This window comes from Prinia subflava, chromosome 3 (assembly GCF_021018805.1).
Source record: "Prinia subflava isolate CZ2003 ecotype Zambia chromosome 3, Cam_Psub_1.2, whole genome shotgun sequence".
In the NCBI taxonomy this organism is placed as follows: domain Eukaryota; kingdom Metazoa; phylum Chordata; class Aves; order Passeriformes; family Cisticolidae; genus Prinia; species Prinia subflava.
This window is the reverse complement of record NC_086249.1, coordinates 67,250,614-67,269,801: the sequence shown is the minus strand read 5'-3', so window position 1 is coordinate 67,269,801 and position 19,188 is coordinate 67,250,614. Positions and strand designations below refer to the sequence as shown.

The window sequence follows — 19,188 nt, the reverse complement described above, 5'->3', positions numbered from 1 at the left end:
TTTACCAAATTTCCATTTGCACCTCAAAAGAGGTTGCTTTGTTTCAGCGTGTTTTCTGATTACTGTGAAGTGTCAGGAACACTTTGTTGCATAATGCTTTTAAACATTACATGTGGATCTTTGCCTAATTACTCTGCCACAATACACTATATACATGAACATGAACCTTCATTTTTCCCAAATGTCATGTAACAGACACCAAGAAATAAGTAGCTGTAAACACAAAGAGAAACAAGAATTGTTTTCACAAAGAAAAAACACAAGCAAACAAGTATGAGTAATGCAGGGCGAGAAACAAGGTCCTGAAGCAGAAGCACTGTGTGGGATAAAATGGCATCCAACACCATGACCTCTGAAAATAGTATGTTTCAAGTAGCACACGTCAACATTTAATCCCACCACTAGAAAAATGAAGCAAATTAGAGGAAAAAAAAGGCCTCAAAAATAAAAATGCGTACAGGATTTCATTCACCAAAGATCTAAAGATGGAGAGTTTATTAGTTGCAGGGAAATGTCTGTAAGGGGGTAGCATCCAGCTTTCTAAACACAACTATTTCACCCATTCTGTACTTTTCTCCAACTCTCCTCTTCCTCTCTCTCAAAAAAAGTGTTATAAATTGACAAAACCATTCATTTGGCTGTTCCCCCTCATAGCAGTTCTAGTAAGGATAAAACACGACCACTAATACATATTAGTAGAGCCAAAATAAGATTAGAAGACATCCTGTCTGCTACCTTTGCTTACTTAAAGGTAATACTACTAAACAAAGGGGAATGCAGGGAAAAAGTACAAGTTGAAAATTAAACTGGTCTTCTGCTGTGGGGTGTACAATCTTATGAACTTAAGACTTGAAGTCTTTAATTTAAGTTAAATTTCACTGCAGACCCCTTGCCCTTTTGGCAACTGTAATGCCACCTCATCCCCCAAAGCTATCTTCAGCAAGACCCACGAGGAGAGGTTTGCCTGTTTGGGCAGGACTGTATAAACCATCAAAGACTTCTGTCCCTTCCTTCAGGGACAGGTAAGAACAAAAGAAACCAGCTGACAAAAATATTCTGCTGGTCCTCAGATATTCTCCTAGAAACTTGGACTGTAAAAAAACCTAAGGGGGTTTCTTACCTAGTCCAGCTTCCGCCTAAAAAGAAAACTATCATCAAGAGCAGACTTGCTCTTGATGGGTCAGCATGGCTTTGACTTGATGAGTCCTGAGAAGATCACAGGGCAGATACTTGCTCCTCTGGATGACCTGCTGGTGTGCTGCACTACTCTCCTAGTAACAAGATTTTCCCAACATCCACCCTGAATCTCCAAGGAAACAACTAGTTGTCACTCTCCCTTGGCGTCACCTGGCACTACTAAGTAAAGTTTGGTCCTATTATTTTCATCATCATCTTCCAATAGCAGTAACAGCTACTGGACTGTCACTTCCTACTTTTCATCCAAGCAAATAAACCCAGCTCCCTCAACCTAGAGCCCTACCCATAGAAGTAACTTTTCACTGGAACTAGACATGGCAATAGGACTTCATCTGGGCTAGAAGTGCTTCCTTGATGAAAGCTGTGACCATGTGCTCAACTAACACTGGATGAAGTAGAAAGAATTCTAGTTTTCTCTTTCCTTTACTACTGGCTGCATATACAAGGGACTACCACTCAGATTTTGCATTTGTTTCTTTTGATTCCTCTTTGTACTGCTGACAGAAGGGATATGTTAAAAGCTCCGCATCCTGTACTGAAACATCCACAGAATTTCAGACCTTTCTATTTCAGTACTCTCAGATATTTTGCATATTGAATGCACTTCTGTTTTACAAAGGTCTCTAAGATCAAACTACCTAACAATAAAATATGAAGTTACCAATGCTTATTTTCTACAGGAGTTCTTTACAGGTTCTTTAAAAACTCCCAAATTTTATCCCCAGCTGTATCAAATTATGACCATCTCCAAAGATTTCTTTTTGAGACAATGTAACTTCAAGAGTACTGGCAGCTCAAAAACAAAACAAATAAAAAACCAAAAACAAACAAACAAACAAACAACCAAACAAAACAAAAAAAAAATCTAACCTTTATGGATATCCATTCATTCTGCTCCTTCTTTCAGTCTATTATGCAGAAATCAACAAATAACTAAGAACCCGCTGACAAAATCTTGCTGGAGTAAGCAAAGTGGAACTACAGCAGTTTCAATTATTCCTCCTGTTTAGAAAATTCATTATCTCAATCCTAAAAGCCTTCTGCACAGTTCTACACTAATAACATTTTCCCCCGTCCCAGTTTGTTTCCAGCAGCAGACTCCACCAGGGACTCAGCAGCAGTGGGGACCAGCTCTAGCAGATTAGGAACTGCTTGTACTACATAAGAAAAAACACTTCAGCCATCATTGAAATTTGCATTTCGAGACTCATTTTCTTCATGTATAGAGTGGTGTGAGCTTTCCAGAAAGCAAGAACAGTGCTGTAGTAATCCTCCTGTCAGCCCCAGGGCCATTACCACTATTCGGATGACCAAACTCTTCTGCTGCTTTGTAGGGAGGAGTATTGAGATCCACCCAGCTCTGGCCTCCAGTTATTGCCATATCATTAGTCAAGTGGCCTCTTCACCGCTCAGGAAGTGGACAGATTTTTCTTCTCCCTTCCTCTAACTCACAACAGCAAGGACAGGTTATTTTAAAATAAAAAATGACTGCCTTAAACCACCAACACCACCTTCTGATGGAATGTGCCTTAATCTTAACATTACCCTGCCCTCATCCTTCCTGTCCACACTCACTACAGCTCCCGCAGGAGGCATATCCAGGTCTAACCATTCCCAGGATTCAACACCTTGTGCCTCCAAGACAAACCACATATCTCTCTTGTAGGACCCAGCAATCCGAATAACATGGCACACTTCATCTGCCACAGTATAAACTGGACTGGGTTTTCCAAGGAATTAGAGGTAAAGAACCAGAGAAATCAGCTGCTTTCTGGTAGCTACAAGTAGCAGAAGAAATACACTCCACTACAAACAAGAAGCAAAGAGCACAAAACATTATGAAATTAAGTGAATGAATTGAGTAATGTAAGACCTGCCTCTAACTGCCAGCAGGTAATACACAATCCCGAGAGTGAAATATATGGTATACATTGCATCACCCAAAGCTCTCTAGATGAGATATAAATCCTATGTCTTTTTTTCCTGCTCCTCACAATACAGCATCCAAGACAAGCAGTCACCAAGAAGCACTTTGTTCACCTTTGTTCACATTCTGCAAATACAAAATCTAAGGGGCTTATATTAAAGTATCTTTATTAGATTTCATTAACCTGAAAAGCCAAAGCTAAAATTCATTCACTCAAAGATTACAATAAAGAAACAGCTTTAGGAAGGCTAGCATTACTATCTTGCAATGAAAGGTAGCAGAATGTCCCAGTATCACAAAGCTTGAGAATTTCAGCAGATACTTTGACACAAGGTTGAACATGATAAAATCCCCAAACTTTATCACCTTGTGTTTTTTAAGAAAAGCGAGTTCTTTATAGTCCTCTTGTCACCTTCACAGATCACACCTGGACCAATCTGCAAAGCTGATCATATTTTTGACCTAACACTTGACAGAGAAGTTGAACATTATGGATATCACAACACTACTGCAGTTATGGAAAGAGTATTGCTTCATTCAGGCAAGTGAAAGCATGGCCAGGTTCCTTCCCAGGAACCAGAGAAATACTTAGCAGAGTAAGGACTGAAAAAACTCTAAAAGCATGCAGATCTCATCAACAGCAGCAGGGCAAGGGCCTGAGGGCTCAGGGACCCACACATCAGCAATGATCAAAACCCCAGTCAACTCCTGACAAACACTGCTTCGGTAACATACCCAAAAATCACCCTGATGTTATCAGTATCTCACCATACGCATAGGGCAGAAACTCTCAAATGGAGAAATTGCCAATAAATGCTGAAATAACTAATGCATCAAAGCCTGTGCTAAGGCTTTCCATACTCAAGGCCTATGACATCCATAGAGACATACTGCACAGCAAGGAAATATTCCCTTTGTGAAAACTTTGAGCGCACTTTGAAAGTCCTCTCAGGAAACAAAACCGTGCCTCGCCCATATCCACCAACAGCCAGCTTGCACAGCTCAGGCCAACCACATTTAGACATTGGCTAATCTTAAAACAGGGCGTCTTTTTTTTCTCTGAGACCTGCAAATTCAACCAGACTCCTTCCAGTCTGAAAACATTAACAGAATACTTGGAAGTCTTCTTCCCCCTTGAAAATGTACCAGTCCTACCACACCTGAGGAAACTCATTGTGGATATATTGTCCTGAGCAACCACTGGTTAGTGCCAAATCTCCCATTCCTGAAAAAGATAAGCAACAAAACCAACTATTGGCTCACTTCAGTAAGCCTAATGGTACAGACCAGGGACATCAAACTAAAGAAAGGATATGGATCTTCCCATATGTCAAATTATCTCTTTTGGGCTGATATTTGAGATAATGGGTTGATACAAACTCAACCTCACAGACCTCCTTTTTGATACCATCAGGCATGAAATATTTATCTCTCACCAGGGGGGATACCTCAAAAGGGCCCACAAAAATATTATTAATAGCTTGGGTCGTTCCTGGATAAATTAGGGGCAATGGAGAAAAGGCAGCAGTAGAAAGCTTTCACATCACTTGTTCCTTCCCCTGTAGAGACCTACAAATTTCAATTCCCTATACACTACTTTTTAACACCAGTGTCAAACGAACAGGTGAATTAGCCAGCAGCGGTCTCAAATTCTGCCAATGTGAAAACACAACAGAACTATTTAACCTTCAGCACAAACAACTGCAGCACCATCCAAACAAGGAGGAATAGCTGAAGTTAAACCTAAACTTGGAATTCAGTGGACAGCAGAGGAAAGCCCTGTCAGGAGTTTGCAGCCAGAGCCAGACCCTAGGTTTGTTGCTTTAAGACACACGATCCCAGCTGGTCATAGGTCAGAAGTATTTCTGGACTTTACACTGACATTATACTTTCATACTGAAACGCTACTCAATAACAGCATTGCTGCCTCAGCTCTATCTAGGCAAAGAGTCATCTGTGTCCCCAGTGCACTCTGGACGATCCATGAAGCCTTCCAATCTAAGAAATCTGATTACTCCAGAACATGTTATGTCCTTCCTCAGTAACACAGCATCATAACATCATCCTCCCATCTTCCAGGCTGCATCCTCACAGTGCTCAAACATCTACCCACTGTCTTACAGCTCCCTGTGGCCCCAGCCCTGGGCAGCAGCAGAGCTGCCTTGGGCTCTGCAGAGGAACAGCCCCTGACAGTCATCGCTGCCATCAGCCACCCAACGTGAGCTCAACGTGTTAGCATGCAGCTGCAAGGCAAGATAAACTGTTGAGTTCTTCAGCACTTCAAGATTTTTGAAGAGGTCTACTCTTTCTTCATACCTGTAGTTGACTGAGTCATATATTTTTATTCCGAAGCTAGCTGAGTGTTTTGATACTGTGTTTCTGTAAAGCCCTAGGCCAATCGATTGTGCAAACGCAGTTACCACAAATAATCCAACCACAATGATCAAGACAGCAAAATGCACAGGGGAAAAAAAGTATCAGCAGTAGAAAAGAAAGAGATTGTTTTTGTTTTTAAAAGTTTATTCATGAGAAATGAGTGACTTTAAACTGAAAGGCATTTTTGATTAACACTCTGCCTTGACTTTCATTTCAATGACATTTTAATGAACACTTTCTAAGTAGCTCTACTTGCAAATGAACGTGGGAGAATATTGAAGAAAGGTAATGGGAGGGGAAAAAAATAATCCATCAGTCATTTTATTTCTTAGATGCCTCTGAGAAAATAAATAATAATTCATCAGGGGAAAAGTGATCCAGGAAAGATTCGACTGTTAACAGACATCTGGAAAGGAATAATAAGTAGACTGGAAGAGTCTGAATTACAATAGAGGGCTATGAAGAAAGATACAGTGTGATCTGGAAGCCAATTAAGTGACTTTGTAATTCTTCAAATATGAAGGCAGTGTGTTCACATCTGTCCTGAGTACTTCAGCAACAGAGAGCTAACAATAAACTGTCAGAAAAAAAAAATTATAGAAGAGCAGTAAATGTGATTGTAGGACCGGCCGGAGCCATGAGAAGTGAAATTTCTACCCTGGTAACTGACAGCATGAAAATACCTTCTTTGATAACAAGTTTAATGTGATTCGTAGTTCTTTATTTCTATTTCTATTGCCAGATTCAACAAAATTCAGAAACATTCAAATAGAACTATAGTAAGTCCTGTGAGTGCCTATTAAAAGGGGAGTGTGGATTGAAGGCAATATAAACAAGAAAAGCGTTCATTCACCTAGCATGGCATAACTTTCAGCGAGAACATGCCAAATCTAAATAAATTAGGCTATATAATTCTACTTGGCAGCATAAGGAGCAAAATAATCGTGTAGTGTTGCTGAGATTCCAAGAGCTACCCAGAGATGCAAAACATCTAACACCATCAGGCAGCAATGGGAATACCAATTTAATACACTTTTTCTTTTTTCCTGCCAAAAATCAAGACAAAAAGTTAAGAACTTTTTCCAGTGTCTTGTAACCAAGCTTCTAACCCAAGAAAAAGCAAGACTAAGAAGGTTCCCCAAACTGCAGTCACATGCCACTGGTGGCAGGATTCATGTACTACTTTTGCTATGGTAGGTATTACCACAGTTTAAGAATCCCTAGGTTAGGAAAAAAAGCATTTTGTACTGCACACTACAATTCTACAGACTGCAACCAGCAGAGAAACTGCAGAGCATCTGGAGTACAAGAGATGAAAATTTCACCCACCAAGTGTTAGCAGCAAGTAGACTTTATTTTTAATCTTCTTATGACAACTGTTATTCCATAAAAGCCAAATTTAAGAAAATGATGCTCAGATGAAGATTTCAGCATCACAATCTCAAACATACCAATTCCAAAGATTAGAGATTTTGGCAGGATTGCTGTTGACTAAACCCAGGCCATTTCTTCAGCGAGAGGGCCATAAATAATAGAGGAGATAAGTTTCAGAGGAGAAGGTACATTGAAGTGACCCATGTTATATCACCCACCCACCTATCTGCACAATGCAGATAGGTAACGCTCCTGTGGTGACGGCAGTGACACAACAAAGCAGCCCATCTCTTCAGCTGCAGGAAAACAGGCACTGTCCTGCAAGTTACCTTGCACGGACAGACAGACCCTCACACTGTACGAATCACCCGGGTGGCCCACTGCTATTCCAAATTTCGCTGCCGTGTAGATAAGCTGTAGCATATATGCCTGCAACTACGGCAAGTGCCGAAAACTAGCATGACCCAGCTGGGAGCTCCAGCCTGTGGCAGAAGTTCTTTGCTATGATCTCCAATGAGCAACACTGGAGCTGGTACCCCACCACCACCTTATCCCTGCAGAAAGAAACTGCAAGGCTGGCTCTAGCCAGGGGTTCATGCATGCTCTAAAAGCATGAGACTGACACTGCACAAAAAGGCCTTGTCCACAGGGGGAAAAACTACATCCCTTCCAGCAGCAGTATCAACTGTACTCGACAAATGCAAATAAGACCAGTGCCAAATACAAGCTACAAATTGGCATAATTGATGCTGGAGCAACTATTTTTTTAACTTTAAATATACTCAGAAACTGTATGAAAGACGCTTTGCACTAGTCCTTGAGAGTAACTTTAGAGCATTTCCCAGAAGAGTTGAAATACGTATTTGGCCCTAAATCTTACCGCAGGTACTTTTTTCATTTGCACAGTGTGGTACGTGCACACATGAAGGGAAAATAGAGGACAGATGGCTAAACCTGTGCATATTTACCAAGGTATGAATACCACATTAAAATCATAAGCACTAGGCCAAGTCACATGTTTAAAATTAATTACACTTCCGCTACTACCTACAAGTCCACACTGCTTTAAAAATCTACAAGTCTGAACAAGATACGTCAGTGTGACACGATCACTTAAGTATATTAATCCCACATGGATATCCTCTGCAGCTGAATTAAAGGCACACAAGTTATTCCTTGCTAGTGTTCAAATACATATTCAGCCACATTACTGCTGTTCCCCTCCCAGCAGAAATGTAAATATGCCCAAAAGAAACAGAAAACAAAACATCTGGAAACAGAAGCCTATAGGCAATGTTCTCAGAGTTCAAAAAATATGTGTGTATATTCTGCATGTATGCAGACAAATACATATGTACGTACAAGGAATAAATATATAGGGTTACCACACAAAACCAGGAGTAAGAAAAATATTTAATTTCGTGCAGTTTTTGCCCCTCTGTCACACTCACCTTCACGGGTGTCCCGTCCCCCCCCCCCACGAACCTGCCCAGCGCTATTCCCCGCTGGCCGCAGCGAGCCCCCGGCGCAGGGATGAAGCGGGCGGGCGTGGAGCGGGGAGGGAGGATTTGGAGGAAGCCGCTGGGGCGGCCACGGCCCCTTTCCCTTTCCCTTCCAGAAGTAACACAAAGTTATGACTCCCGCTCGCCGCTCTCCCCGCTCGCACGCCGTGCCAAATGCTGAGTTAACAAAACCATAAATCACCGCTGAACCAGACGCGACGGCCCGGCAGCAGCGCCCGCCGCCTCCCGCCCCGTCCCACGCCGCGGCGGCTTCCCCAGGGAAGGGAAGGGGAGGCGAGCGGCGGGGGCAGCGGGCAGCGGGCAGCCGAACCGGTGCGGAGCTCTGCGCGCCTTCCCGCGCCCTTGGCGGCGGCAGCGGCGGCGACCGCGGGTCCAGGTGCGGCGGGACGGGCAGCGGCGGCAGCAGCTCCCCGCGCGGGGAGGCGCCGCGGGCCGCCGCGGCCGCCAGGCTGCCCCGGAGCCGGCGGCACGGCTGCCGCGGCTGCTCCGCGGGGCGCCGGGCAAGCCGAAGTGCCGCCGCCGGCGCGCACCCGGCGCGTCCCCGCGCGGCCCGGCCCCGCGGCGAGGGGACACGGGCTGGCCCCGCGCCGTGGCCCCGCAGCCGCCCCGGAGCGGGCGCGGGCTGGCGGCGGCGCGGGCGGCTGCCTTACCTCGGAGCGGAGCGCGGAGCGGGGGTACACCCGCTTCTCCCAGCCGGGCGGAGGCGGCTCAGCGCAGCGGCGGCTTGTCACCTCTCCCGCCGCGACCGCGACGGCGGCGGCTCCTCGCGTAGGGGCGGTCCGGCCCCTCCCTGCCGGGGCCGAGCGCCGCTCGCACCGCCCCGGGGCCGGGCCCGCCCGCCGCAGCCCGCGCCGTCCGGCCGCCGCCGGGGCCGGGGAAGGGGCAGCGGCAGCGCGGGGGCCGCGGTTCCTGCGGGGTGCGGGCCGCGCTCCGGCGGCGGTGAGGGCCGGCCCGCGGTGTTTTGCCTCGGGCCCGGCCCGCCTCGGGGACGGGCCCGAGCGTTTCCTCCGCAAAACAACGGGGGCAGCGGCGGGCGGGCGGTGCTGCAGAGCGGCCAAAAATCCTGGGTTTGCGTCGTGTTGTTCGGCTTCCTTTTGATTGCCGGAGCTATGGCGTGACACCGGTTACCGTGGAGGATTTTCTGGAGGAAACAAACGCGTGGCTTGTCTCCCAGGGCTTATTCTTCCCGCATTTTCACCCGAATTCGTGAGCAGTTTCTGTTCCTGTGAAGTGTCGTTCACAGGCAAAATGGGCTCTCTTCTCCTCGCCCGCAGCAACCAGCGAAGGCCCCCGGTACCCCTCTGCCCCCGTTCTCCCACAGGCTGCTGTTTCTGGAACAAGGGTTGGCACCTTTCCCTAAAAAACATGGTATATTCCCCATCCAGAAAGAAGGGCAGCTGCCATGATTCCCGATTTGCCTCCAGCCCACCAAACTGCTTGTGCTGGTGTGCCAGGTGAAGCTGAAGGTGCGGTTCAGCGGAGCTGTGGGAGCACTGCCCGCTCCGGCCGGGCGTCCCCAGCGCCCCTGGCCCCCCGTGATCCCTGCTCTGTGTGCTGGCAGGGCTGAAGCCTCGACTGGCAAACCCCACGATTCATTTCCAGGCAGCTCAGGTCCCCCAACAGCCTCTCCAGACAGCCAGGCAACATCCAGGGGTGAGGCCACCGCTGCCCTATCCTCGATGGATTTTAACCGCTGCAGCATCCCAATGTACGGGTGGTGGAGCAGGAAATAAATCAGAAAGCAGCTGCACTTCAATTTCAACTAAATTCCTTTAGACTGTCCCTGAGGTCTTTCACAAGGATCAGTAACTGAACTGCTACTGAAAAATGTGTTACATTTTGAGAAGGAAAGTGACCCTTTCAACTTATCCACATCCTTTTGGTGAAAAGAGGCTGAAAAAAGAGCCAAAAAGAAAAATCCTTTTTAAAAATTTTTATTTGTTTTTTTACATAATGAGCAGAGTGAAAAATTAATATTTTAAGGCTAATTGGAAACCAGTTCTAACCAGTCTGTTCAAGGCAATCCCATGGTTAAATGTGTTTGAATATACCCAATGAAACAAATTATGGTAATATTGTTCTACTTTGAAAGGGAAATAGAATAAATGGAGTAAACACAAAGCCAAGCTAGAGCCTAGCTGAGGATGCCACCAGGTACAGTAAGCACTCTCCCCCAGTTTGTAGGAGGAGACAGTGGCTTTGAAAAGGGTGGAAAATAAAATCTAAAAATCTGCTGCTGCTCCAGCATAACCCAATGCTGATTGTGGTAGCCCCTAGGTGACCAGAGGTAGCAACAGCTACATCTCTATCTATTCCTACCCTCCTTTTGTATGATTTTGATCTTGGTGAATGGCAGTTTTGTAAGGGAAAATAAATGATATTGTAACATTTTTTCCCCTGGCACATTGTTTTTAATCTTCATTAAATGAGAGAAAGCAGAACTAAAGAAGTTGTTGAACATGCAAAAAGCTTCAACAGGATGTTCCGTCAATAAGAGTTTAGTGCACAGCTGATACCATAAAACGTAGGATCTCTCGAGGCCTTCTATTGAGCATCTATTCCCAGAAGCAGGATTATTTCAGGCCAAATCTAATGTGGGTTTTTACACTGCTTTTAAAAACCACCCATGAGCTGCCTATTCTCTTCAGGCAACTTGATGTGCCCATCGACTTCTTTGTGCAAGCCCCTCCTTCTGCAAATTAACCTGACTAAATTTTGTCCTTCTCTTTTGACTGTGAGGGATGACTGATGTTATCCTATTTATGAAAATCTTTTACATATACATCTAAAGCTATAATGAGTTATATTTTCCCTTTAGACTTTACTTTTTGATTCAAATTGCCACATTTTCTCAAACTTGTATCATTCTTGTTGCTCTCCTCCAGTCATTTGAATGTAACATCCACAATAGGACATTGTAGACCAGCCAAACCTCAGCAGGTATGAAGAAAGGAGAAAAATAACTGGTGACTTACATATAGAATTTTTGCCAATAAATCCCTCCATGTGACTTGTTTTTATTGCAATGGCAATTTCATGCTGACTCATTGTGTAGTGGGTCAGTGCCAAAAGCACCCTTTCTCCACCAACTTTTCTTACACATGTATGTATTTCATGACTTCCTAAGTGCCTAGCCAGCACTTGTCCCATCTTGTTCACTTTACATGCCAAATTGAAAGTATTTTGTAGCAGCAATAGTTTATCGATGTACATTCTGAAGTGGCTTATTGATCTTGCAGCATGGATCATTAATTTTGCATTTTTCTTTAAAAAATTATTTCTCAATCAGTTTAATGAGGCTTAGTCAATATTATCCTACTTGGAAAGGTGCAGCCTAGAAAACTGATGAGAATGCACGACAAAGTTAAATACCCTTAACTCTTTAATATTTGCAGGATTTTTTTTTGTCTTACTTGTTTTATTAATTTTCGCTACAAATGTACCACAAGGACTAAAGGGAGTTTTACCATTTAAACAAGATGCTTGAATAGAACTATCCATATTCTATAAAATGATATTCAGAAATTATGCTGAATTTTGCTGAAACTTGACAGCTGATCTGTCAAATCTTTTAACAGAACATGAGATCCGTGTTTCTAGTCTCCATTCTCGCCTTCCCTGCTGCACCAGCTGTACCTCAGGGGCTTGCCCTGAAGCTGCCCACTAGCCATGGGATCCAGGAGAGTCTGACGAGCTCACCCACAGAAGGGGCCAGCACACGTCCATTTTCCACCAGCAGCCATCCCCCGCCCAGTGGTGCCCTCATGTGTCTCCACACGTGAATTTCAAACGCTGGGATTCCAGGAATTCGTTCGACTTATGTGTCACTGGAAATCCGGCACACGCAATCTCTATGCGGTGCAGCACCTTTCTCTCTAGCCTAAAATCGGTTTGGGAATTTCCTTCAAGGGAAGGACGTGTGGAGTGAAATAACTTGAGCCCATATCAGCATAATCTGTCTTTTTATTTACTTTTATATAAAAATGGCTTCCAAGGAAATCCTACAGTCTGTTCCAGAACATGGCAAACTCCTAAATTCAAATATGAATTCTCTTTGCCCCTTTATTTTCAAGGCTACCTGTAAAAAGAAACTTTACAAATTACCCTTTTTTTTGCATCTATATATTGAGGTACTGCGGGAAGGAAAAGTTGGCATGGTTTCACTGACATTATGCCTGTCTCCACAAGTTAAGATTAATTTGCTGTTTCAAAGGCCATCAAGCCAGTTCAAGCCTATATAATTTTTTTAAAGAATAGAAAAACTGAGCTGAGTATCAAGTTTTCCTGTATGTGGACACCGATGTATGTACATACAGAGGCCATTTGGATTCATAGCTAGGGCCATAACCCATTCTTTTCCCTATTTTTTTAATAGTAAGGAGAAAACATGAACTCATGCAAGTTAATTGCGCGAATATTTCATTATTAAATGCTGGAGCAGAAGATTTCCATAAACAACTCACTCAAAGTTTGAGCAATGCCATCATCCAAGGAAACAAAGTTTGCAAGCTGCTGCTTCTGCACAAGTTTTGCAATGTCTTTTTTTCAGGTATGCAACATTAAATTTGTCCATACGACAATTGCAGCATCTGCCCCATCTGTTCAGGATGCTCTTGGGAAATAACTCTTCAAATACATTCACGATACATTTATTAGGAAGTTTTGCAGTCTTTCATTATTTCAGTACTCAAGGCCATATTGAATCAATAGATTACAGGTATACCATGTGCCATGTGCTATTAAATTTTCTCAAGGCACAGCCACAGAGAACCAGTCCAATGACATTGTTCTCATCCTCAGCAATCACAGCAGAAGCTGTCTTATCCCACAGCAGACTGAGCTTTGCATGCTATGCTCAAAGAAATGGAGAAGCTGAAGTTGACCAAAGGCCTGGTAGGGGCTGGCTGCTTCTTTAATCTGCGGTGGTGCCACATTGCCAGATGATCCTAAGAAAAAAACAGAATACCCCTGACTTGGAAGCAAATTATTTCCCATTTATAGATTGATTGAATTTTTGGCACTTAATTCACTGTGTGAAAAAACTGTAGAAGACAAGCATCTGAGATGAAAGATTCTCCATATAATTGCAGAAAATGAGTGCTTCCCACCAACATTCCAGCTCATTTCTAGTGTGTCAGAGTATCCCTCTACCCACAAAGTACAATTGGGCTATTGTGCACCAGAAAGAAGTCTTTCCATACTGTGACAGCCAACCAGCTGAAGCCCAGGCATACAAGATTTTAATACATTCATTGTCTTAATGAAGAGCTGTAAATGTAATGAACATGCTCAGGGCAATACAGTGCTCATGTCCTCCAGCAGGACTGCAGAGGGACATCTCCATACAGCCTACATATGACTCTGACCCTGACCCTTCTCACTTGACCCTGTGGTCAAGTGACACTTTGTGTTGCTTGCACATAGCTAAACTTTCTTCTACACTCCTACGCTGACCACATTTGTCCTGCCTAGTGTGCATGACCTTAGAACATGGTGGTGTGAGTTTGCCTGCTCAGTATTGTCTGAAAGTGTGCCATGCAATGATACCATGTGATAGGTAGTCATTAAACAGTACAGCCCAAAGCAAACTGCCAGCGCTGAACCTGTACCCTTACCCCCTGCAGTTTACTTCTGCATATGTAATATCATGGAGTTTTCTGATCCCAGGTTTCCTATTCTATACATACAGCCAATGTTGCCTGATCTCATGTGTTATTCATTGTATTTGGCCTTTTTAATTTGACTTTTTTGTTGGATTGTGGCTCTCAATGAGATGATTCACACTCACTGGCAAAAGCAGTACATGCTCTGCAGTATTTACTACCATCTGCAAACTTTACCATAATATTTTGTGTTGTCTAGATCATTGATAAAAGTATTAAGCACAAAAATAAGTTTCTAGGGGGAAAAATCATTACAATAAATTCTTTTGTTTCTGTCTTTTCATTAAAAATAACATCTGGAGATCAAACAGTGAGTCAGTTTTTAATCCATGTAATGTTAATTTTGTATAATGGAAGTTCTTTTAAATCAAAGTGTTATTGCTGTACTGACTGGGAAGCTTTGAAGGAATCAATGGCTGTCATGTGAATACAGTTGTCTGTAGCACTTGGAATCACACAGTTTTCAAAACAAAGGGGGAAACACAGACACAAACTCCCCAGCAAAAGAACTGTAGTAACTACTTGGATATTGTGTTCACAGATCTTGATTGTATTTTGACCTCTGAGTTTTGCTAATAAGATCCAAAATTAGCAATCTCTTTGCTAGGGTTAAGAATAACACCATTAGTTATTCAACAAGTCCTTTCAAGCTTTTCAAAACTGATGCAACTTTGACTCTTCTGGAATTACCAATGACCTAGGAAAATGCCTAGCTAGCAGCTGAAGACACATTCTTGCCTAACTCTGTTAGGACTGAATTTTTATTTCAGCAGAACCTGGCCTGCTAGCTTTCTTGCAGGTGATTTTTTCTCCCTCTCTTTCACTTGGATACATAGTCTCTTTGTTCCAAATACCAGAAAGCTGTTGTACTGTTTACCTACTGTAATTCATGTGTATTTGAGGTAAGATTCTTCCTCCTAATATTTATGTACAGAGCCCTTTTACTGCATTTAATCTGGTTGCCTGCTACTACTCCAGCAAGTAACTTTTTCTTTTCTTACTACTTTTAATCCCTGTCATTAATTACTTTGTTTCCCCACCTGAGTCTTTACAAATTGATTTTCTATTTTCTCATTTCCTCATTTAATTTTTTTAACCAAGGTGGCTTTCTGCCCAGTAAAAGCTTTACATGCTAATGAAAGCTTGTTGATCTACATATCCAAGTGGCTATCTTTGAACGACTGGCAGTTTCTCTTAAGGCTTTCTACTTCAGTTTCTCTGTCCTTTATGCTGACAATTAGTCTAAGCTTTGAGTAATTAGCTCTTTTAGAGTTTCACAGATGAATATTGGTGCTACCATTGCCTATTTAGGCAAATGGAGTGTAATCAGATTCTAATGAGAAATACATAAACAACAGGGTAATTTTTAGAGTGACAATTAACTATTCTTTGTCAAGAGAAGGTCTTATAATGAGTCATTCCCTTTGGGAGGAGGCATACTGCATTAAGAAGCTTTAAAAAGAAAATAATCCTTCTTCTTGAAGTTTATCACTTTTTTTTTTTCCTTTTTTAATTTTTTCCCCTGTGCAAAGTATCCAGCAAACATTCCCTGGTTAGAATTAATCAATTTTCCATCTTGGTTCTTTATATGTAGATCATATTTATGATCTACTATTTATGTAGATCATCATATTTAGCATAAAACAAATCATCATTTGCTAAGATCCGAATGTTTTGACAACTCATATACAGGAGAACATATTTCAGGTGTGCTTTACCCTATAGTTTTTTAAGGCCAGTAGAGACAACAGCAATAATCCAACCAGGTGAGCATTAAAATAGGACTTACACCCAGGCCACATTCACCTAAATTTAGTGCATGAAGAAATCAGACATAGTCCTATGGCCATGACATTATATAAAACAGGGCAGAAGTTAGAGCTACAGGTTCTCTGCTGAAGAGGTTGTATTTTTAAAATAACATTCTTTTATTTTTATACAAAACTTCATTGTGTATCTATTTCACCACATGCCTTTTTAAAATACCATTTTTGTACCTAAATGTAACCAAACCATTTAACTCTTTCAAATGACAGCTCACATATCTTTAAATATTGTTAGTCCTTGCCAGAGAAGTTTTCTTAGACCCATTAGAAAGGTTGCTAAAGTTCATACTTTACAGTTTCACCTACATCTATTTAATAATTTACAGGATGGGAATTGCAACACTGAATTCTGTTTCAACAAAGCACTTAACTTTAAGGATTTGTTTAAGTTTATCGCTATTTCTCAGACCACTTAAGTATGTCTTGAAGTTCCAGTGGAGCCTTGGTATGTTTAAATAGTTTGCTGAATAGAGATGAATTTAAGAACATGTTTGCTTTCTGGGGTTTTTTGAAGGTTTGGTGGGTTTTTGGTTTTTTTTGTTTGTTTGTTTTCTGAAATATAGATTTATTCTACAATTTAGCATACATTTTCAGCATTTCTCCTATTATATGTCAGAATGATATGAATGATAGCTGTTCAAGAACTTTGATTTTAAAATTATCCAGGAAAAATATGCAAATATCTTTTATAGTTTATCATTTGAACTAGAGAATGAATCCAGATATCCAGTGCCTTATACACTATAGCAATTTTTTAAAATGTGCAAATGTCTCTTATAGAGATATGGTCAATGAATACGTAACAGATCCCTAGAGCTCTTGGCACAGCTTCACAGGACTTATGTCAGAATTTTATACCTATACAGTACTTCTGCAAATGAATGGGTTTTAAATAATTAATTTCCTTCTACATGCAATGCATTGACAAGCGTAGGTGGCCTCCTATCTACCTGAGCCTCAGTTATGGTGTGAAAAAACAGGTGAGAGTTTCTGGAAGCAAGGTGCAAAACCAACAGAATCTTAGAATCTTAGAATCACAGAATCATTTAGGTTTCAAAGAGACCTTAAAGATCCTTAAGTCCTCCTGTTAACCCAACACTTCCAAGTTCACCAATAAACCATGTACCTAAGTGTCACATCTACAGTCTTTTTAATAAGTCAAGGACAGAGACTCGACCATTCCCATGGGCAGGCAGTTCCAATGCTTGACAACCCTTTCCATGAAGAGACTTTTCTTAATGTCCAATCTAAACCTCCTCTGGCATGCCTTGAGGCCATTCATCTTGTCCTGTTGCTGGTTGCCTGAGAGATCGATCCTGACTTGGCTACTCTCTCCTTTCAGGTGGTTGCAGAGAGTGAAAAGGTCTCCCCTGAGCCTCCTTTTCTCCAGCTAAACACCCCCAGCTCCTTCAGCTGCTCCTCACAGGACTTGTGCTCCAGACCTTTCACCAGCTCCATTGCCCTTCTCTGGACACACTCCAGCACCTCAATGTTTTTTTGAAGTGAGGGGCCCAGGACTGGACACTGAATTGGTGGTGTGCCCTCACCAGTGCCGAGTGCAGGGGCACAACCCCTGCACCTGTCCAAGCCATGAGCAGCTGTTTTTTCCAGGAGAATGCTGAGGGAAGCAGTGTCAAAGGCTTTACTGGAGTACAGGCTAACAATATCCATAGCCTTTCCCTTATCCACTGGATGGATCACCTTGTCACAGGATGAGATCATGTTGGTCAAGGAGTACCTACGCTTCATGAACCAATGCTGGCTGGGCCTGATCCCTTCGCTGCCCTCCATGTGCTGCAGGTAGCACATGGTACTCAGGATGATCTGCTCCATGACCTTCCCCAATATCCTGATCATACTGACAGATCTGTAGCTCCCTGGCTCCTGCTTCCAACCCTTCTTACAGCTGGGTGTCACACTGGGGAGCCTGCAGTGAACTGGATCCTCTCCAGTTAGCCAAGACTGATGATACAGGATGGGAAGTGGTTCAGTGAACACTTCTGCCAATTCCTTCGGTACCCTGGGATGCATCCCATTGTGGCCCATAAACTTGTGTGTCTCTAAGTGGTATAGCATGATGGTCACTGACCATTTTCGCTTAGATTATGGGGATTTCATTCTACTCCTCATCTTCCAACTCAGAGAGCTGGGTGCCCAAAAAACAACTGGTCTTACTACTAAAGACAGACAAAAAAAGCATTAAGTACCTCAGGTTTTCCTCTTCCTTAGTCACTATGTTTCCCTTCACATCCAATAAAGAATGGAGATTCTCCTTAGTCCTCCTTTTGTTGCTAATCCATTTATAGAAACATTTTTTATTATCTTTTGTGGCAGTAACCAGATTAAGTTCTAGTTGGGCTCTAGGTCTTCTAATTTTCTGCCCTGCATAACCTCATGACCTGACTTAATGAAGTAAGTAATGTAAATTCTGACATGAAAAATGACTGTTGAAAACAAGAGGCAGGTAACCCATTTAAATATTTTAATGCACTAAAATAAAATAAAATAAAATAAAATAAAATTAAATTAAATTAAATTAAATTAAATTAAATTAAATTAAATTAAATTAAATTAAATAAAACAGAAGTTTCCCACCTGCAATGAAGCAGAATCACAGCCAGATGATTCTGAGTGCCCCTGTTCCAATTACCATCTGAATTGGTATTAGAAATCTATCTGCAATCAGAGAGAAAAGGGTCATAGTGACCAGTTAGGAGCTCCAGATGAGACAATCACATTGGGTAACCCTGGCATGGAACATGGAACTGGAACTAAGCAACTATTTGAGCAATACCAAAAGAGTTTTTATTTCCAAATCAATAGAGCAATACAAAGTGAAGCAGCAGATGGGAAAGTGATACATGCTTTCACATCTACATAATTCCCCACTAATGTACAATTCATATAACTGCTTTCCTGTGGATGAATTCAACACTGCACTATGAAGAAGCAGCGCGTCTGTCAGTTAACTTATAGAGTATCTGTCAGTAAACAGGGAAATCTTGTACTTGATTTCACATCTTGTTCAGATGTTACATATGGAATAAAAATCTGTTTTGGCAGTATCTTATTTCTAATTGTGATTTGGCTAGTTTGGACCAAATTTACAGCATGTAGGGTACAAACAGCTCCTTAAGTATGTTGAATGCATGCCTTGACACTTAATTGTCCTCTACTTTCTTTTACAAACTTGAAGACCATGTTATCTTTGGTTCTTCTCTCATATGTTTGGTTGAGTGTCCTTTTCTTTAAAACCAACATAATGCAATGGAACTTAACAGTGGAAGTACTCTACTTACCTA

The 19,188-nt window shown here is 42.4% G+C and overlaps 1 protein-coding gene across 2 annotated transcripts in view; it reads right to left on the bottom strand.

The window, feature by feature from the left end:
- Positions 1-9,244, bottom strand: part of MBNL2 (muscleblind like splicing regulator 2) — a 107,119-nt gene extending 97,875 nt beyond the window's left edge. Inside the window, exon 1 of one of the 2 annotated variants that reach the window (XM_063392331.1) lies at positions 9,048-9,244. The gene's annotated coding sequence lies outside the window, so the exon portion shown is untranslated. The remainder of the gene's footprint in view (positions 1-9,047) is intronic. The other variant, XM_063392325.1, reaches the window with a different exon arrangement.
- Positions 9,245-19,188: the final 9,944 nt, after the last annotated feature.